The sequence below is a fragment of the Aricia agestis genome, chromosome Z (genome assembly GCF_905147365.1).
Source record: "Aricia agestis chromosome Z, ilAriAges1.1, whole genome shotgun sequence".
NCBI lineage: Eukaryota > Metazoa > Arthropoda > Insecta > Lepidoptera > Lycaenidae > Aricia > Aricia agestis.
The window spans coordinates 18700674-18723862 of record NC_056428.1 but is presented as its reverse complement, the minus strand read 5'-3'; the positions used below and the strand labels follow the sequence as shown (position 1 = coordinate 18723862).

The 23189-nt window shown below is 35.7% G+C and overlaps 1 long non-coding RNA gene across 1 annotated transcript; it reads right to left on the bottom strand.

The window, feature by feature from the left end:
* Nucleotides 1-374: 374 nt before the first annotated feature.
* On the bottom strand, nt 375-21493 carry LOC121739017. Its single transcript, XR_006037380.1, has 3 exons — nt 21483-21493; nt 17364-17369; nt 375-544 (listed from the first exon to the last, which is right to left on the bottom strand). It is a non-coding gene; the product is annotated as an uncharacterized LOC121739017 (long non-coding RNA).
* Between the last annotated feature and the right edge of the window lie 1696 nt (nt 21494-23189).

Below are 23189 nucleotides of genomic sequence, written 5' to 3'. Positions count from 1 at the left end.
GACACTCGCAGCATCAGAAGAGCTGCAGGTGCGTTGCCGGCCTTTTAAGGGGTAATAGGGGAGGGTAGGGAAGGGAATAGGGCAGGGTACGGAAGGGTATAAAGGAGGGTACGGAAGGAAATAGGGGAGGGTAGGGAAGGGAAAAGGGTAGGGGATTTGGGCCTCCGGTAAACTCACTCACTCGGCGAAACACAGCGGAACCGCTGACATTTAAAAATCTTGTTCCAGGCACTACAGTATTTGAGGAGTGGTTACTTCGCTCTGAAAAATACTGTATAGATCATCCACAACGGATGTAAAGGCCTAGTTTTTTAATATAAACCCTAGAGCCAGCTGCAGGCAGACTTTTGACATTCGGAGAAGCTGAATGTTCTCTTGTACTATCAGAAAAGTTGATACCTCGACAGATGAGGGACCTACCTAGTTTGGTCGTGTTACGTCAAACGCAGCCGACAGATCACAATTAACATTGCATTGACATGATCCGACCAAATGACGTTGGTCTGCCAACTGCCTAGGAATCAATTTTCTCGATGGTATATAGCTCCTATGTAGGTAATAACTAAGACCGACCAGCAACTATAAAATTTCGGTCGCGTTTATTTAGGAGGTATCCAGTTCAGAAGTTCTACGTAACCTTCGAAAAAGTAGCTCATTTTTTAAACTTATTTTCATCGGCTTTTATAGTTACTGTAGAGATCTCGCCCCCTACTGTTGGGTACTTATGACAATTGCTTCTCAATGCCATACCACCTATTATAAGTCTAATACTCTGGAGGTGTCTGGCAGTGGAAAGCAATTTAACTGTCAAAAACCGGCAGACAAGATTCCTAATATAATAATAATAATAATATCTATGGACGCCTCACACCACGTCAGTCTGGCCCCGTGCTAAGTACCTGAAGGCTACCAGACAACGGAAATATATTTAATACTTTTATATTATACATAATAATATTATATTTAAGATTTTTATTATATCTATACTATAATATTATAAAGCGGAAGAGTTTGTTACTTTGTTTGTTTGTTTGAACGCACTAATCTCAGGAACTACTTGTCCGATTAAAAAAATATTTCAGTGTTAGATAGCCCAGTTATCAAGGAAGGCTATAGGCTAAATTTTATCACGCTAAGACTAAGAGGAGCGAAGAAATAGAGGAAAGGGCTTACCTCACGAACTACTAAAGCATTTTTCTGTTATTTGGATAAGATAATAAGTAGACCACGTGAAGGATCATAGGTTATTTTGTATCAACATTCAGTAAATGTATCAATAGATTTCTTTATTTTATATTTATTATAGTGGCTTGGCAATGAGCACAAGAGAAACAAATATAAAACTGCATATTTGGAGGATTTCATACTTACACAGATGGCAAGCGTAAATTGTATTAGTATGTAGCGACGCATGTGGCCGATGGTACCCAATAAATGCAAATTGTCGCTGATTATTTCTCTAGTGCTCATTGAAAAGCCACTATAATAAATATAAAATAAAGAAATCTATTGATACATTTACTGAATGTTGATTTAAATTACAAAATAAGTTGAAGGCTTGGCTTGAATGTGATTTGAAAACTTTTTACGACAGAAGTATTGAATAGCTATGCAATATTTTGCGTGGCTCCTTTTACATTTTATGTTTTGGTGGGATTTCATTTCTTTTTTGAAGGTTTTATTTTTCTTTTCGGGACCGAATTATTATTAATAAGTTTTCGCTGTCTGTCCGTCGGCCATCCGTATGGCACCACGCTGGATCTCGTGAACTGCAATAGCTAGATAGTTGCAAATTTTCACAAATTATGTATTTCTGGTGTCGTTATAAAAGCTAATAGTCCAATTAAAATAAAATAAATTATTAATAGGGGACCTCATACATCAAACACGATTTTTTCCCGCTTTTTGCTCTATATCCATAATGGTAACAGTAAAGTTTTAGAAAATTTCAGAAAATACTCAACTGTGTTTTAACTTTAATAATTAATAATAAAAATTAAATAAACTTATTATTTAATGCGGGCTCCCATACGTGTACTATGTTTCGCTTGCTAGTTGCTGCCTTGTTGCTTAAGGCCATCCTCTGAGCAAACGACCTTCACCATACATTTGTCGCGTTGCCGAGATCGCACCAACATCCTATTTTTTTTACTTAACTTAGTTCAAAATTGACCTAAAAAAATTTCTAACGGCAAATACTTATATATTATGTAATTAATGAAATTGTCGATCTATTGGCGTGTGTTTCAAATAAATGTAATTTGTAATTAATACTAGGGAGATAGTTAATGTATGCTTGAATTTAAAGAAATTGGTATTACTTTGGAAGCTGATATCATGAGTATAATAATTAATGAGTATAATAATTAATTAATAACGGAGAAAAGAATGTTCATATGCTGAAGATTATTGCTGTATTTTTATTATAATTTTGTAGCTTTCAAATTATGAGTTAATAATACTCTAAAAACGGTTAATTACGGCATCTCCATATAGGGGAAGCGTCTCATAGTGTCTAAACACACTATGCCAAAGTTCCGCGGCGGAAATTCATAAAAATTATTACCTCAGCAATGTCAAACGCATACAATATAACGCGACGGAATTTTGGCATGGTGTGTCATCTTATTGGTAATTTAAAATACATTGCAGGCGGAATCATGCCGAACTTCCGCCGCGGAACTTCGGCATAGTGTGTTTATGTTTCGTAAGTTAGCGGTTGTGAATAGTAATTATTATTGTAAGCTACGTAGACGTATGCGAATTATAATAGCATGAGTTAATAAATGCAATGCAAAAGTTTTACCGCGGCAGTCCCCGAGTGCCACATTTATTTTTTTGTTGATTCTGTTCTAATTTATATTAAATCTAGTGTTGAACACCACAGTTTATAGTAATTGTGTGAACAGTGAAATGACGCACGTTCGGACGTAAACAGCTCTATGTCCAATAAACTAGACCATCAGGCAGGTCGTTAAAGCTCTCCACTATGACAGCCCAAACAAGTGTTATGATCGCCACTGTTTAGCTAACACTCCATTATGCCCGCATCAGTTCATGAGACCGATAAATCCTAATTATATAAAATTAATAAAATTACCACGAGAGACTACACCTATTTTTCGTACCCGAAATAACAATATACTGGACCGAATAGTGCTCAAACCTGAATCGCGCTATCGAAGTTTGTCGTGGAGGCGCTGAAGAGACAATTATAACATCTAAAACGACAACTCGTTCAGTCGAATTTTTCCTTTTGCATCTCAAGCAAATTCTCACAACGCATATGGCAAAAACATTTTTTTTTAGACATCTCTAGGCCAATAATACAAATACCACTGACTTACATACATATTCATATTATAATAAATATCATATGGACTAACATATTACATAATATTATTATCATACACTTAAAAACTACACTTTGTTGACGGCGACGTGACGCGCTGCGAAAATAAAATATGATAAAATAAAATTAAAAAAAAAAACGTTTGAGAGGTCAACAAGAATTTTAAATAACTAGATGTTGCCAACTACTTAGTGCAGAAAAATTGGTTATCAATTATCATATTATAAAACCTTGACCGTACATTACACCAAATACTATCAAATTCGGTTAACGGTAAGTGTGAAGATGTAACAAACAAACAGAGAAATAGACGGTCAATCTATTTCGAATATTATGAGTATGGACGCTAATGAAAGCAACTTAAGCGACACATGGTGAATTAATGCCTAATGAATTGAGATAAAAATAAATAATAGACTTTGATAAAAGTAATTAATCAGAATATAAAAAATACAAAAGCCTATTTAATTCAGTCTTTAATTCGGCCTATCATTTATAAATTAATATATTAAAGATAATTAAAAGTACTTATATTTAAAACGTCAAATTGTAAATTATGAAACTAATTTTAATAATAAAAACCGAGGAGTTGCTAAAAAATAATTATTCTTCTACTTTACTCGTATTTTAATTGCTTATTTAATTTTCAAAAAAAAAAACTTATTATGCAAAATTATTTTTTTTATTTTCGAGGATTGGGTTGATGTAAGTGCGGTAATAAATTATAACCTTGGCTCATTGACACCGTGTATTAAACGTCTTAATAGCCGTAAGATTTATTTTACGCTTAAGCCATTAAGATATTGAGAGTGAGATCAAATCTCCAGTTAAAAACACGTGGTCCGACCTAGCTTCCGGTAGGATTCTATCGATTGAAATAAAATATATTCGGATTCCTGACAAGAATTGAAAAATTCGTAGAGTTCAGTTTTATGTCCGGACTGGTTTGTTATGCCACGTTAAGGGTACTACCGAATCTAACGCCGGGACCTAAGATGAAAAGACGAATACGGCAGGTTTTATCTGCACAGTCGTATGATTTCGGATTTCACGATTTATTAAAAAAAAAAAAGATTTTTTACAAATCTTTACGGCTTTTATACTAAGGTATATCAAGAATAGAATTATAATTAATGAGCAAATTGACATGTTTATTGACTAGATGGATGTAGGGAGCTCGCGAAAGTGTTTTTATTAATAATCTGGTTCCGGTGCATTCCGGAAATCACATTATTTATGGGATGAAGACGAAACATCAAAAAGCTAAGGATTATTGAAAATATTAGGGGTGGTCGATTTTACATTAAGACGGCGTCAAAAGTGGTGGCGAGGGGAGAGCCGGCATAACTCAGCCGTGATCCGGCTCGTCCGTCCGGACAATGGATCGGACAAGAGTCGCCGAATGCCGAGCGCGCCCGAGCGTCATAAATCATTGGCATGGCGGAAGCGGCCGGCTCGGCAATAACGGTTGCGGCATTTCCAGCTCCGCAGATAAATTAAATGCCAACACATCCCGGACCGCGCTAGGAATGTCCAAATAAATTTTTTTGCACCGGAAACCAGAGCTATTACGTGCCACTGCCCCCGATCTTGCGCCTTCGTTGTTTTTCTCCGGCATTTCGGGCGGAGCGCGATCGATCCGATCGCCGATAAGCCTAATAGTCGAGGCGGAATCGATCGTCAAAGGAGCGTCGCGAGTTCGCGGCCCGCCCGTATATCTCCTTAATTAATGGGTTCATAGAATTCGGTCAAAGGACACCGCATCGGCCCGCGCCGCGTGCGTCACGGTGCGTGTCGGCCGCGTATAACCGGCGGGTCGTAAAGTGGCCGACGATATATCAGCGGCGTAAACATCGTATTATCGTGTGCGTCGCGTCGCGTCGCGGTGTGAAGTTGCGCGGCACCGTTTAGTATCGTGAAGCGCGTGACTGCCGTACAAATTATGCGTTTCGGAGAAAAGTCGATTTTATTGCCGCGGAAGTGATGTCAATAAAGCACTGTACCGGAGTTTAACGTTCGTATAATTTCCTATTGCGTTCACGATGTGCCTGCCACGGAATGTTCGACACGCCGTCGACAAAATAGATATTACACGAATGATTTATACAAGGGAGGCGGCGCGGCCGGGCGACGCCCGTACGGAACCACGCCGTCGACTAGTACTTCATTACACGGGGGCTTACGAAACTTACCTTTATGTTTCACTAATTGGGAAAATTTTGAGTCCACTTTGTTGTGTTGCGTCTGGGGAGCGTTGTTCGTCTGCTTGTTGGTGTGAGGCTTTCAACGGAAACTTTGTCTACCGAAAAGAGAGTTCCTACTTATGAGCACCATAAACAAGCTACTGCGCTTATTAGTCTTACAACAGTGACATAATTACCAAGTCATGCGTACACTGTAAAATACTAAATATCATGTATTTATTTATTATTTACATAATATTAATTTCTGATGCTCATGAAAATATTTAATAAACATTGAGTGCCAAATATATTTTCAGGTCATTATTGGTTCCATACAAATGGTCATCTACGTAACACTACGTACTCGGCACCCTGTTTAAAAATGGCATCCGTGGTGCCACAATCTACGTAATATTGCGTGCCGTATTCGCATCATTTTACGTACAAAACGCGCATAGGTTGCTACGTTTGAAATACCGGACATCCAAAACACGGTTCTTGAAGTTTTGGGAAGATTTTTTTTAAATAAAATAAGGGGGCAAACGGGTCACCTGATGGAAAGCTACTTCCGTCGCCCATGGACACTCGCAGCATCTACAGGTGCGTTGCCGGCCTTTTAAGAGGGAATAGGGTAACTTCCCTATCCTCCCCGGTAGGGAAGGGAAGGGAATAGGGGGGTAGGGAAGGGAATAGGGTAGGGGATTGGGCCTCCGGTAAACTCACTCACTCGGCGAAATACAGCGCAAGCGCTGTTTCACGCCGGTTTTTCTGTGAGAACGTGGTATTTCTCCGGTCAAGCCGGCCCATTCGTGACGAAGCATGGCTCTCCCACGTAAAATATCTACTGGGACTGAACTGTGGCGATACTACTACCACAGCTGCAGCAGCACCTGGACCACAAATACCGCCAGTACAGCCTGAATAAGTTCAAGCAAACAGCAACGGCTATGGGTCTGCTGCAGAGCCATCGCCGTTGCTGCCTAGGCCCTCTGTCCCACCTGCATCGCCGGCCGTTCATAAAAGTCGTGTTCCGTTGAGAGATTTTCAGTACTTAGAAAAGCTCCCACCTACTAAGAAGGCTGTTCCAGCGTAGCCTTGTCGTGTCTGCACCAAAAATAAATAACGAAAGAAGTCATCTTTCGTATGTGCCACTTCTCCGGAAAAGCCTGCGTTGTGTGTAGTAAACTGTTTCTACACCCACCACACTGATCCTCGTTGTGCATAATTTTGCATAATTTTATATAAAATTCTATTGATGTTCTTAGATGTTCCTTTTTTATATAATTATAGTTATCAAACATAGTTATAAAACTAATTTTTGATCTCATTATAAAACTGTACTTTGGTCCTTCAAAGTGGCTTATAAATGTTGTGATTAGAATAGTTTTAAAATAATAAAGTTACTTTTTTTCCATGTCATGCTCTATTTAAGATGCCAACGAACCTAAAAACGTCCTTTCGAGGAGGCCTAATAATGCAAATACCCATTTAAATTGTAAGAAAGTGCTACGTTGTATTACGTATTTGGCCCCTAGCATTACTAGTGCCTACGCAATATTACGTAGTTGGCATTCAATGTGTTAAATTCTTAATTTTAACTCCTACTGATTGTGTCGTTGTTTACTTTTGACTACTTTCTTACATACCTAATTGAAAACATTAGGTATAGAGAAAGAACCTGCAGTTTTTCCCCTCATAAACAATGTCGAAAATAAAAAATTGCCGCACACAAAACAATAGAGTGTCGGTTTTGAGAGAGTCACTCAAATCATAAATAAAGGAGCAAAGTTAATAAATCCAAGAACACTTATACGCCCCAAAAATAAATGGCGCGCGACACCGCCCGAGATCTAATATCGAGTCGAAAAAATGATAAACTCTATACCTTATATCGAATAGAAAATAAATAGCATACTTCCTTTAAGTGCCAATAAAAGTAGGAGTAAATCATAAAAGTATCTACGTATATAAACGTGTTATTGCAGAATAATTCAGCAGGGGAGGAGAGGGATGGCTCCCGGCGCGCGGCGATGTATCAGAGCCTTCAATTATTTATCGGACCCGCGTCTGCCTTACGTTTCACTCCTTTCTAATGTCCGTCCGCCGGGACGAGCTCGATTGTAACTTATAACATAATACACATATTGTAACATGTTGGAGATGATTTGTTCCTTCTCGACTTCCGATCTTGTCTGGAAGGATAATTTGATGTATACCCGAGGAAATTGATCCCTAGGCAGTTGACGGACCTACGTCATATGGTCGGCTTATGTCAATTCAATGTTAGCTGATCGGTCGTACGGGTTTGACATAACGCGACCAAATTATTTAGGTCCGCCATCTGCCTGGAAATCAACTTCTCTGATAGTATAAAATATGTAGAGAAGAGTATGTACCATGTAGTGTATATAGCCAAAATACTTTTCCAGGCAAAATGTAAGGTTCCCGAAAGATACAAACGTTTAAAGTCTTGTCAAAGATGTCACCATCTAAATCTATTGAATATTAGAACTATAGTCACAGAATATATATTAGTAGTACCAACAGAAGTCCAACTCGTGAAACCCGTTTAAAAAAATAACAACTCTTGCTACGATACTATAAAGTTTAAATTCCGACCGCGCAGTGCTAGGTGCCTACAATTATATTTGCCTACATGTGCGCTCTCTTTCTATCGCGTAAGAGGTACCCTTTCTGACGAAATCAAGATTGTCACCTTTTAGAAAATAAAATAATCGTCTTTTAATTACTAAAGCTACTAATAGCAAACTTTTTTATAGTAATAATCAAATTTTAGTAACCCAACGTATATTTTATAATAGTTTTATATTCGATTATAGTGTAGGAGCTGGTCAGGAATTTTTTACAACTTAAACGTATGCGGTTTGTTTGTAACAATTTGGTTTATTTGCTATGTTTGTGTATTTTTTTATCTTTTTTGTATTTTAAAGTCTTAAATTACTTTATTGAAATATTTCTTTAACTTTTTTCAATTGTTCATATTTATCAGATTAATAATGATTCTGTCACAGCGGTTAAATCAGCACGTAGATATATGCGACAAAAAAATCTTGCGCGCGCGTCACCGCTCGCTTGTGAGTCCCTTGTGATCTGCCCCTTTAAAGGGGTACTTACAGTTCGATACCTAAAGGCGCGAGTGTCAAACACAAACAAAACGGGGTCAAAAACCTGTACATTGCATTTTGTAACTTTCATGACTACCAACTGTGTAAGAAATAATTTTCAGGACTATGGCCTAAAAGTTCACTATGTTATAATATCAGAACCTTGAAAATAATGTAAGTTCATAGTGATTTCTTTCCATATTCTAATTAGAAAACAACAAAAAACCCCAAACGAGTCGAATGAAAAATATTGTCGTGATAGTCATAAAGTTATGTACTCAGTGCTACGAATAATAAAAACCAAGGAAAAGTAACTCCGTTAAAAAACATGCTCCACAATAGTTGTCAAAAGTGTACCTTAGTCCTTAGGTACACATTTCAATACATTTGCAATATTTAGGTGACCTTGAGCGGTACTAAGCTGACGTTACATGACGGTTCAAAAGGAACCAAATTTAAAACGGTAATAGTATGGGAGTTATGTTTCCATAGTTTTTATTATTCGTAGACTCAGTGTGACTCTCAAAACAAAGACGAATCTAATTATATCTCACAAGATACATAAATACTAAATAAATAAAGCTGTCACAGTCAGTAAAAAATAAATCTGCATTCTTAACATTTATATATTATAAGGAACCCTTATAGTTTTGGTCTGTCCGTCCGTCCGTCTGTCTGTCTGTCCGCGGTTTTGCTCAGAGACTATAATACCTACAAAGCTGTAATTCGGCATGAAAGCACAATATATATTAATGGTGCTGACAAAATGGTACTTACTTATATAAAATCTTTAAAAAAAATTATGGTACGTCCCCTACACATTAAGCGGGGATGAATTTTTTTACGCCCACCCCACCGTGTGGATAAGATATATTATATCTCATCCACGTTGGATAGGTTTTTTTTAAATTACGAGTATTCATGGATCATTTTCCGATTAAGGGATCCATTTGTGAAATATGAAGTGGAAAAATCGTTAGAGTCCAGTGCCCCCCCTTCTACCAGCTGATTGTTTCTAGAAATATGAAAAAAATCACGAGAGTAGAAAATATGCTGAATTTAAAAGGAAAGAACATCCATACATCTATACATCCGCACATCCATACATCCATAATAAATTGCTCCAGTAGTTGGTAATTTCTTATATTTCCTCCGTTTTTCCCACATTTTTTTGAGTTTCTTCGGTCGTATTAGTCTTAACGTGATAATATTTAGCCTATAGTCTTACTCGATAAATGAGCTATCTAACACTGAAATAAGTTTTTAAATCGGACCTGTAGTTCCCGAGATTAACGCGTTCAAGCAAACATACTCTTCAGGTTATTAATTTTAGGTAGGTATAGATTTTTTTTAATTATCGCTTGACAAACTCGAGTCTCGATCTAAAAGACTATGAAAAGTACCAATAACAGGGTCATTATAAGCTCATAAGTCATAACCATGGGATGATGCATGGTATAATATGGTAGTGATGATGATGATGATGATGATGAATGTAATTTGCATAGTAGCATATGCTTTCCGTTCATAAAACAACGCCGAAACTCCCAAACTTGTATCTATAAAGAATCAGGAGTTCTCTCAGCACCTTCCCAACCACGGTATACCAGGTATACCTCGGTGCAAAATCTTACTTGTTGGTAGCAAATGCTTAGAATACTTTTCACGAAACCGAAGTTACCACATGTTTCCCTATATATTTTGAGGAGTTCCCTCGATTACTTATGGATCCTTTATCAGATCACCACTTTCGTGAATATAATACCAAATTGGCATGATAGTTGATACCCTATATACCAAAAGATAAATTTTGAAAATCGGTTTACAAATGGCGGAGTGGTCGTAGAACATAAGAAAACGAACATAACACCTCCCCCATTTTGAAAGTCGGTTAAAATTGTAGCCTATGTGTTATTCTGATGTATAAGCTATATTATTGTAAAGTTTCATTAAAATCCGTTCAGTGAAAGAGTAACAAACATCCATACATCCACACATCCACACATCCATACATCCAAACAAACTTTCGCCTTTATAATATTAGTAGGAAGTAGGACTAGTAGGAAGTAGGATAATCTAATATAACTAGTGTTCCGAAGTAACACCACGTTATCCGAGCGAACCGACGTGTTTCCGACGTAAACCGACGCTACGCGACGTTCGTAGCACCTTGCTACGGTGCTACGCCGGTAATGATACTTGATCTTAATATTAGATCATCACATTAATAAATATATTTGTATTTATTTCAGTAGTATTTCTTACAGCTAGAGGTTTATTTCGCGGAATATTGTTAAAAATACTAACATACTAAATTTTAAGTTATGGATTTTCGCAAAGTAACGCCGGATTCTATTAACTATTTAATATGTTTGTATAATTCTGCATGTATTTATTTTTACTATTGGGGTAGACCTTTGCGCAGCAGTTGAACAGTAAGGCTAAGAAAAAAAAATGTTTTGTATGCCTACAATGTCAAATTTAGGTACAGTAGTATTCTACGGCGTGGACATACATAATTTGGTCAGGTCACGTGAAGCCCAATGTACGGCTAACATTAACTAACATACTCGTGAGCTGACCAAATTACAAAGATGGGAAAGCTACCTTTAAATTAATAATATCCGATAGTACGTTTATTAGCTGCACTTGCATATGGTATTTGTTTTTCCAATATTAAAATATTCCAGGTGAAGTCGTATGTGATTACTGTATGAAATGACTTGTTACTTTTAATTAAATGGCGTGTCGGCCGTGTCCTGATATTCCTTTGTAATACGCGTACCCGTTACTCCACTGTCATTAAATGAACTGCAGAGTGTACATAATGTATATTATATATGAAGTAGATATGAGTATAAATTTAATATCTATATATATATATATATATATATATATATATATATATATATATGTATAACTCAAAGGTGAGTGACTGACTGACTGACATAGTGATGTATCAACGCACAACCCAAACCAATGGAACGATCGGACTGAAATTTTGCATGCAGATATAGATGTTATGACCTAGGCATCCGCTAAGAAAGGATTTTGATAACTTTCACCCCTAAAGGGATAAAATAAGGGATTAAATATTGTATAATATAATAATACTTTGTGCGCGAACTCCACCAAAACGGCTCAACCGATTTTAATAAAATTTTGTATGTACATATTCGCATTCGGTAGGCCTCAGAATAGGTTTTTATCTACTTTTTATGTTCATACACATATAACAATTATATATAAACAACATTTGCCGGATCAGCTAGTACAGTATATTACCCTCTTGCTTATAAAAACATTTACATAATATGTAAAGTAAAAAAAAAAATAAGTTCAACTATTCAAGGTCTGCAGTAATTTATCGGGCAAGTTGGAACAGTCATAAGTCCGACCTTGAGTCTTCAAGCAGTCTCTGTGAATGTGCAAAATTGCTGATTCTGTTCATAAACGCCAAATTTATCAATGGAGGATAGACCAGTTTTTGTTTTACAAAGACACCACAGTTTGGCAACTGCTACTAATCACAGCGCGATCAGACGTGCGCGTTTTACACTAGTAAACAAGTGCCATTTTCCTCGAAACCTGATCTCATGCACTGAAAATTCCGAATCGAATGAGAAAAAAAATCGTAATTTTCGGTGCATGAGATCAGGTTTCGAGGAAAATGGCACTTGTTAACTAGAATATTTCGAGCTGTAGCGTTTGGGAGTACAAAACGGACCGAAAACGCAGACGTTTCAACACGCCTTTAAGCTGGTTTTAGACTACGCTATAATAATATAATAGTATCTTATAGTATACAGCCAAGAGCACAAGAATATCGCGCACCATACATTGTTATGGATACGTTCACACTGTACTGTACTATAATATATTATCGGCTTGCAAACGTTATGTATAGTATGCGATATTCTTGTGCTATGAGCTATATACTATATTATGATATTATTTTATAGCGTAGTCTAAAGCTAGCTTTACTATTGTATCTTTTATCTACCAAACAGACCGTGTAAATAGTTCATTTATTATAGAGCAGTTTATACTTGATTGGTAGCGACGACCGGTTGACTCGCCTAGTGTCTCGATAAAATATAACCCTGGATAGTACTAAACCCTAAAAATGTAGCTGCTAGGTTTATTAGGGTATCTATCGCGAGCTGTACAGAACCCTCTAGGTTGTAAAACCCCTAATTAGTACAGGTGACCTGTTGTAAATAATGAGCGAAATAAAATCCTTTTATTGGTTTGTGTAGTCGTATACTTTTATTGTTATTAAGTTAATTAGAAGTGTTTTTTATTTACTTGTTTTAAACTATTTTTATGTTACGTAGTTTGCAAAATAGCTAGTTAATTAACTATCTTGTGGCAGTTGGATGATTGTCGTGGTGTTCATCTTTGTTTGCAAATGCTGTCTATAAAGTATGATAAATGATTATACTTTATAGACAGTAGTTACGTCCCACACCGGTTTCGGTGACGCTGGTCGGAGGTTACATAAGAGCAATCTTTACAAGACGACCAACTCGACTGGCGAGAGATCAGCCGCAGGACAGACTTTTGACATGCCCAGCCGACGCATGGATCATCACACTTGTCAGACAATCAGGTGATAAGCATGCATTCCGTGCTTATCACCTGATTATATATAAACGTGGGAGAGCCATGCTTTGGCACGAATGGGCCGGCTCGACCGGAGAAATACCACGTTCTCACAGAAAACCGACGCGAAACAGGCCCAATCCCCTACCCTATTCCCTTCCCTTCCCATCCCTACCCTCCCCTATTACCCTATTCCCTCTTAAAAGGCCGGCGACGCACCTGCAGCTCTTCTGATGCTGCGAGTGTCCATGGGCGACGGAAATTGCTTTCTATCAGGTTACCGTTAGGTACCCGTTTGCTCGTTTGCCCCCTTATTTCATAAAAAAAAATTAATATTGTCCTAACCAAACTTGGAAGAAAAATGTTTCCGGGAATCATACCCACGATCTCCGAGTCGAGAACCACTCTCTAAACCACTGGACTACGGAATACGGAGGCGTTATAATATGAAATAATAGTTTGCCTGCAAAGTGAAACTTTGCAAGGTGACGGCACGAAATTCAAAGACATTATTCAAATCGGAAAATTACATTTAAAAATAAAATCGGCCAAGTGCGAGTCGGACTCGCGCATGAAGGGTGCGATACCGATACGTAGAGCAAAAAAGCCAAAAATTATGTTTTTTATATGAAAGCCCCCTTTTTAGGGTTCTGTAGATTCGTCATGTCTGTCTGTCTGTCTTTTCGTCTGTATGTCACAGCCACTTTTCTCCGAAACTATAAGAGCTATCGAAACTTGGTAAGTAGATGTAGTGTGTGAACCGCATTAAGATTTTGATACAAAGATGGAAGAATTATTAAAAATTTTAGAGGTTCAACTGAAAAAAATAATTCATCTAACCTATGCGTTTATTATAGGTCGGATAGGTCTTCAAAAACCATATTGAGGTTTTTAATATATTTTTTTCTTACCTGAATAGTTTGCGAGTGATACTCTTCCAAAGTGGTGAAATGTGCCCCCCCCCCCCTCTAACTTCTTATGTAAAAATTGGTTTGAACGAGAGCAAGTAGTTTTTTTACGTCATAAATGGTAAATCTTAATTTAACTATCATTAAATCAACTGAAATATAAAAATAAATCAAAAACCTTTTAATTTTATAAAAATAAACCTGCGGAACCCTACATGGGCGAGTCCAACTCGCACTTGGCCGTTTTTTTTTTTATATTTTGTGTTAATTTTATTAAAGGACACATTATATAATCGGGGATTGTAGAAAAAAAAAAGTTCCTACCTGTCGCCATTATTGATATCGAGCAAAAAAGGCAAAAAAAAAACACGTTTGTTGTATGGGTAATATTTTAGGGTTTCTAAAATATTAGATTTATTTTGTTTTTAGTCTTGCCTGTTATAGCGGCAATAGAAATACAAAATCTGTGAAAAATTTCAAAAATCTAGCTATAGCGGTTCTTGAGATACAATCTGGAGACAGGCAGACAGACAACGAAGTTTTAAAATAGAGTCCCATTTTTACCCTTTATGTATGAAACTCCAAGGCCCGATTCGACCAAACTTGAGCGACTAACCCAAAAAATCAATGCGGAAGTATAATGTAATGATATATCGATCATTACAATCACCAAACGTAAAACAATAACGTATTTAGAGTCACACAAAACCGAGATGTGATAAATCAAAGCCAAAATTTATAGTTTCAGTCGCCAATAAAAAGTTTGTGAACGCAGCTCGTAAAATTCTGTCTACTCACGTGTAAACTTTAGTGCGTTGTGTGACTAATGTCCCTATAAAAATCGATTTTAGATTTGAATAATCGATATTTAGTATACAGAAATGTGTGACGAATATGTTGAACAAAGTATCTACGACTAAGTATAATATTTATGAAATATCAGAATACATAATAAGTATCTCATTAATATTAAATCCCATAACAGTGACTCTACTTAAACATTCAGTGGTCTACTTACTGAAGTAGACCACTGACTGTTTATTGGGCTAAAATTCATCAAATTTAGATTAATTCATTTATAAATGTTACTACACTGGAAGGAACCTACGTGTAATAAAAACTAGTAAGGAATTTAAGCAAAAATGCATGTTCCTCTCTGCAAGTATGTATCCAATTTTTATTATAATAACATTCAAAACAATGACAATAAAAGTTTATGGCGTTTTTACCACCTATGTATCTTTATGTTCACAAGCTAATTAAAAATAATAATTACTGTATGGCAAAAATGTAAAATAGTGATTACATAATTTTACTTATTGAGCACATTTTATGGTGAAGAGTAATGAAATAATATTTAATAATAACCTTCGGACTGGCAAGGTTTTCAAAATCTTACTGTCTTACTCAGAGACCAACATTAATTACTTATATAATAAGTAATTAAATGCAGATGTTAACACACTAGAGATCGCCCAATGGTCGAAATTCGACCTCAAATAATAAAATTAATGATAAGTCTAAAATTCAACGCTTTTCTATTGATATTCTATTGTCAAAATATTGACTTTATGATTTTTAGACTTAACTAGAGATCGCCCAATGGTCGAAATTCGACCTTAGTTTCAACGACATTAGAACTACTACCTATATTTTGTAAAAAATGATATCGACTATAATATCGACTGTAAAAAATATATCGAATAATATTGTCTCTGGGACTTAGCTGATCTCAGACTGGCCGTGTAAGCATTATCTAATAGTATCTTAGATTCAATAAAAAAAATTACTATAATCCATTTTCAATTTGTCAACTTGTTGTCAACAGACTTCAACCATAAATAAAAGGGTATAACTCGTAAGTATAGGATTGTCACTCAAAAATCTGTCATTTCTCATGTGTGTGTGTGTGTGTGTTGTAGTGTGTGTAATGTTTTATTTGTTAAAAAAATGTATGATAAAAGCATAATTTTAAAATAATATTAGCTCGATGCACTCCTTCACCATATAAACTATAACTGTTCAAAATTTCATTCACCTACGTTTCCTCATTTTTCGTCAAAAGGGATCCAAAGTTTTTCGCTCGCCTATTAATATATCTAGTTTAAGTCCTATACATTCTCTGTCAAACTCTTCATTGAATTGAAGTTTAATCATTTTTAAAAATATATCTGAGTACTCGTAAGCCGTAAGACTGAATAGGGAAACTAGATGTTGCCTGCAAATTTGTTGCAACGAAATTCGTGTATCGCGCGAGATCCGTACATTTTTTTCGAAGTAATCCCCCTTTTTGGGAATCAAAGTACTTCTCCATGCCATTTCATCAAAATAATTTCAGCAGCTGCTGTTTAAGCTTGAACTGATAACGGATACGTAATTACTAATTATACACATTTACAATAGTATATTATAATACTGATTTGTTTAAAATCTACGCAAGCGCGTATTCTACATAAAATAACGATATTAAGACGTATTAAGATGGAACCCTGCAAGTCTTGCATGTCTTCGAGGATTATTAAATAAATTCAGAATTTCCGAGTCTTCCGAGTAAAAGTAAGCACTAAGCAGGTGTGTCAAGTATCAACTACCAGAAAAATTCATAGGTAGACCACGCATCTACGTTAGTCGCATCGTGTCATCCCTAGGTGGGCATCTGTTAGACCAACAGATCACAAATATTTGACTTGACTACACCAAATTATCCGATGATTTATCCATACTAATACTTATTATTAATGCGAAAGTGTGTCTGTCTGTCTGTTACCTCTTCACGCTCAAACTGCTGAACCGATTTTGTTGGGCATGGCACTTTGAGTTTTGGCGCAACAGAGTTGCAGGCGCCATCTAGTCTTAAAATAATCTCACTCTTTTCGATCTATCCAAGACTGTAGTTATCAATGTGCACAACCCGATGAGTATTGGGAGCGTTTTTTCCGACCGCTCATTAACGCCACCAGCCACGTCGGCGGTCAATCAATCATCAGTCAATCAATGTTGGCTGCGGTTTTTGTACATCTATGCACTTGCGGTTTCGTGAATATTTTTTATCTTTATTACAAATAATATATTATACATACTCATAAATACTAGATGTTGTCCGGAACTCCGTTGCGCCAGTCAATTATCGCGCGGGAACCATACATTTTCCGGGATAAAAGTACATTATACAAAAAGTACATTATACTACTATATACTATATGTGCTTTCCCGCGACTTAAAGTATCTCCATACGAAACTGCAAAATTCGCAGGTTTCCAGGTACGAGGAAGGATTAGTTTTGTTTTTTAGTCTTACATAAAAAACTTCAAATTATTTTATAACTTTAAGCGTTTGGCAAGAAAATTCGAGAATGGCATTAATTAACATATCCATTTTCACTTATGCTACATTGAATTTTCGACTGGAAATTTTGGAAACTATTCTTCTTGAAGCTTCGTAAATTCAAGAACTCACTAGTCTAACTGTTGTTATAAGACTATGTTGTTGTAAGATATAAGACTAGACCCTCAATTCCCTCTTAGTTTAAACCTTCAGTCCAGACAACTCTTAATCCAGCAATTAATTATACCCTCGACATTTCGACTCGAACTTTCATCTACAATGGAATTTTCTTTAAAAAAACAAAAGTCAAGTACGCTTTGTCTTTCACTCGCATCTTTATTATCAAGAAATTGCCGGCATTAATTAAAATAAGGCATTCATTGCATCTTATAAATTATTATAATTATAAAATATAAAATGCGAAAAATGTTCTCTTTGAAATCGCGGATTATAAAAACCCACGTTTTATTATATTTTCGATAGTTCATAACTTTTATGTCGTGTTTATTACGTTTATACTGTGTACATTTATGTTATTTTCTTGTAATAAGAAAATGATATAGTACTCATATATTATTGTGCTGCGAGATTTATGTGTATTTATGCTACTGTATTAAAATTGAATTAGAAAAGTACTGCCGGTTGACACTAGGTTATAAAAATATAAGTAATGAGTTCAATTCCGTAATTTACCAATAGATACTTCTATTGGAAAATCACGGAAAATAGACCTAAAATATAATTAACTACTTGTTCCCCGTGACAAGAATCGTGCATTTTAAGGGTAAAACGGAGCCTCATAGTTTAATCAAAATCGGTCCAGTCGTTTATTTGAAATCGAGTAATCAAGACAAATGGGAATTCATATCTGTGTAGATTCTTAGTCTACTCCTATTATTTATCCTACTCCTATATTCATTTTTACTATTGACAGTACCAATCACAATCAGCATAGCAGGAAAAAGGTTTTTCGTGAAAATTAGCCTCATATATGTGTATCCTCCAGGCGGAGATAAATATGGGGGTGTGGCCACTACACCTCCCGCGATGTGCGGCAAAAACTGATGATAATGACCACCGCGCGGATAGCTGCGGTGCGCGTAGAATACTGATACCGCCATAGAGCTAAAAGTGCTCAGAAATGGCGCGCTTTCGTCGTAAAAGTATATTCTAGTGAACGCTGACTACTTATTGAATACTGAAAACTATTGACTACTACTACGGAAAAACTACATTACACTCCAAAAGCTTCGTCAACAGAATTCATTTTAAAATCAGCTTTGTAAAATATAGGCTTGTATTTTCAAAATGTATTACTCATTTTTCAAAGTTACGTCAGCTGCCACTTGCATACAATAACAATAATTTTGAAATGGCAGTGTTGTAGTATAATTATTAATCATTAACTTTTAAGTAAGTACTTCTTACCAGATGAAAAGTTAACTTATAAAAGGGGAAAAGATCATATTACAAAGAACAAACGCCATTTTTCCCGTCATGCGAGCAAATTTCTTGGGGGCGATTACCAACTGAGACAGAAAATAGTGCGAGTTACGCGATTCGATGCGGATTAGTGAAGTTGTTTCGTTTAATGTCTTTTGAATTGATGGTTTCAAAGTGTAATCGGATAATAAATCGGTTGCATCGAATTATAGGAACCCCTTAACGTTGTTTAAATTTTATTACCTGGATCAATAAAACAGAAACAATGCTATATACTGTATATACTGATAAATTATTATTATTTTTCGATGATTCGAACTCGACGAAACACAAACTTATTTACCTAATATTAAGCCTTGTTTACAATTTAATTGTACCCTGTGATTTTACGACCAAGAAGGATTTTATGCCTCTATATTTATATTATAAGCTAGACCTACGTAATTTGTTCGGGTTATACGAGTATCTAGCTGGTTGTGATCCGACAGCGAGCTTGACTTGCATAGATTAGATAAGTACATAATTTACTAAAGTACATAATATATATATCAGGGTTAGCGAAGCGAGCCCAAGTATATCCCACAACCTGAACATTTTGTTGTACACTTTACGAAAGACTATCACGCCTGTAATTGATTTGTCCATTAAGATAGTAATTTTTATTTGTATGTAGATGTGTTATAATCAGTCAGACAAGGATTTTATATTATGTGACTACATAATATAAAATCCTGTCCAAGTCAAGGTGTGACGACGCGAGCCCACACATAGCTCGGCTTTTTGACCGACTTCCAAAAAGGAGGAGGTTATATTAACATGATATAATACATGGCTGTGGATAATTTTTAGCTACTTAAATACTTTATTTTAAATATTAAATATAAATTTACTCTCAGAAAAAAAATGCACATGATACTACAATCTTTAACATTCCTAACTCTGCAGTAAGTGATACTCAGTGGCGTAAGGGCTCGCAATAGGACACACGTTCAAATCCACAGGTCACGTCCGCGGCCCCAGAATTATCCCTGTGCAAACATCTCATATGACACTATACTTTTATTATGCCACTGGAATTGGTGAAACTGACAGTAAGGACTATAGGGAGGTACCAAAAGGGTGTGTGTTTGTTAAAATACCTTGTAAAATCCTGTTTTTTTGTCAAAATTAGAGTCAAGTAATGATGAGTTTTCCACCAATAAACTTTTATATTATTTGGTTTTGAATATTACTTATATATCAGAAAACATATAATATTTAATAACATTATATTTTAAGGCCTTATTTCTTATTTTATTGTAAAATCGATTGTCTTTCTTTTTGCCTTATTCGGTTCGATCCCTAAAAGGCTACAGAAATATATATGACTAAAAATGGCTATAGGCTTCTCATAGGCCAAATCAAAGTTTTTATAACGAAAGTAGAATTGAGTGGTGATTACTGATTTATATGATTTAGTGAGTACTGAATACTGGGCTGAAAATAAATTTACATTGACATTGTTAGACTATAGAACTGATCTAGCATGCCATGAGCGTGACATTCAGTGACGATAGACCTCGCTACTATATCAATGTAAATCCTGTTTTAACGACGACGACACTTTAATTGTCGCTAATAAGCTATTTATTAGCGACAATTAAATTAAATCCCACACTGTGCCTTTTTTTGTTCATCAAGAGCATGCGTTATAGCGCAGTCCACAGCGCAGGTGAGGCATGCCCGCGAAGTATGCGCTCTGACCGTATCTAAAACTTTCGCTTAGTTCTTTTTTTTCTGGAATTTCTAATAACCAAATAAGTCGCACATATTCTACCTAGTAAAATGTTCTCTAGTCATGTTACAATAATCTGACAGACACTGCAACTGAAAAAAATGACAATGTTGGCGTTGCGTTCGTTGACGCATACAATTTTATTGAATGCGCCAAAACGAAAGTTGAATGAAAGAAGATGAGGAAAATTGAAGATGCACAGTGTGGACATAGCTATACATGGATGAATCTATCGTCAATGCACACTCAGTCCACCAGAAGAATCCACCGCAAATTAGTATTGCGAAAATGCTCAATTGCAAATATGTATTTTAATGACATTACAATAAAGTGCTCATAACAGGTGTGATTCGCTCTACACCTGGCTCGTAACGCTTTTATTATGTCATAAAATTATTAATTAGAAAGGTGATAATAATTAACAATTGTTATTTACAACTAACAGCATAAACTTAGTGTCTTAATCAACACATAATTTATCTTAGAAATTTGCAAAGGTGTAAAAGTATACACATTAAAGTTTACGCTTGGTACTTTAAATAGGAATTTGAAAAGTGGGAACGATTTCACTTTAAACAAAAAAAAATGAAGAGTTATTTGAATAAGCCTCTAAGCTTTTCTTAGATTCAAATCAAAATTTTCATCTATAAAACACAAACGTCGCCTTAACCCTACAAAATCAATACAAGGATCTTAACAACATAAGGTGAAACTAAATAAAGGCGAATCGCTATTGGGCGAATGTTCCGCAGTTGTAAATTTAATAACGTTAAAATTATTTTAAGCTGCGAATGGTGTTAAAGGCAATAACTTACACTCTTTAAAATCTTATTTGAAACTTGTGAGGGTTGGGGTCAGACATCTGCGCCGAGCGCTGGAGGGTTAAGGACATATTTTTGATTTGACTCATAAATTACTTGTGTGAATTAACCATCATTTTGCGATATGGTTTGGGGGTTAAAAATATTGCGTATTGATACAATATTGGCTAGAAGACGCGGTTACGCGTTACACAATATAATAATGATTATATTTACAGTTTATTTAAAACAATCTAAAACTGTTCTTTCTTTAAAATAGAAATTTAATTATCTGTGGTTTTATCTTTTATTATTGTGTTGAGCTGTGATTAAATATTATACTTACACTGGCTATGCCTTGCTACGACGTGGCTACGAAAATTTTTCCACGACCAAAATATTACAATTTCTTCGCTGTCACCAACAAATATAATAAGGGTTGGCAAATTAATAGGCTTATTATAAGTATGATGTAAAATGGATTCAACTTTAGTTTTTAAGATGTTTCCCAAAAAAAACCCGAGAAATCTACATTTTCCTGAGAAAAATGTGTGTTTAGTAAAAAAATTAAGTTTAAAAAAGTGATAAAAAACACATTTTGAAATAACTAAGTTATCTACTTCAATATTTTATTTTTTCTTGTTCAGGTCCCCTTTGTTATAAAAACTCTGAATTTACTTTAATTATTTTATAACTGCGTAATATGCGTTAATTTGTAATTAAATTAATGAAATTTATTGAAGCTACAGTAATTAAAGTTTACAATGATGATGTGGCTTCCGTATCCTATTAAAATTGTATAATCAACAAAATCCAATTTCGAATAACATTGTACTTTACGAGACACGGAGTAAATGCTCGTCTATTTTTGATTCTCTAGCATTTGTAGTTTATTATTTGATATTTAATTTGACGCAAACTAAACAACATCTGATCATTTTATTCAATTACTATCAGTAATCTTTTTTTTTTTATGAAATAAGGGGGCAAACGAGCATACGGGTCACCTGATGGAAAGCAACTTCCGTCGCCCATGGACACTCGCAGCATCAGAAGAGCTGCAGGTGCATTGCCGGCCTTTTAAGAGGGAATAGGGTAATAGCGGATGGTAGGGATGGGAAGGGAAGGGAATAGGGGAGGGTAGGGAAGGGAATAGGGTAGGGGATTGGGCCTCCGGTAAACTCACTCACTCGGCGAAACACAGCGTAAGCGCTGTTTCACGCCGGTTTTCTGTGAGTAATCCGTCAAATTATTAAAAAAAATCAGTAATCGGTAATTTTTGGATGAACTAAAATGTCCTCAAACATTTCCAACTGACGACAGCGAAGATTTTTTACAGCGAGCATTAAATTGGAACTCATTAACGTTTAAGCAATATAGACAGTAATAAATTAATATATTTTACTGTGCATTATTATAGGTGCCATAAAAATGTGTATACTGTATAATAATATCCAGGGCAGATTGTCACAAGGGTAGTAGTACCCTTTCGCCAGCATTAGTCACACACGCGTCGTCAAATGGAAATTTAACTTTTTAAAATTGGATTTTTATTGCGATTTAAAACGGATGTCAACTTGGATTAGTTGCTACTATGGATACTCACGTTCATAATACTTCTAAACTATAACATCGCAATCACAATACGTTACGGTGCAAATAATATTAGAGACAC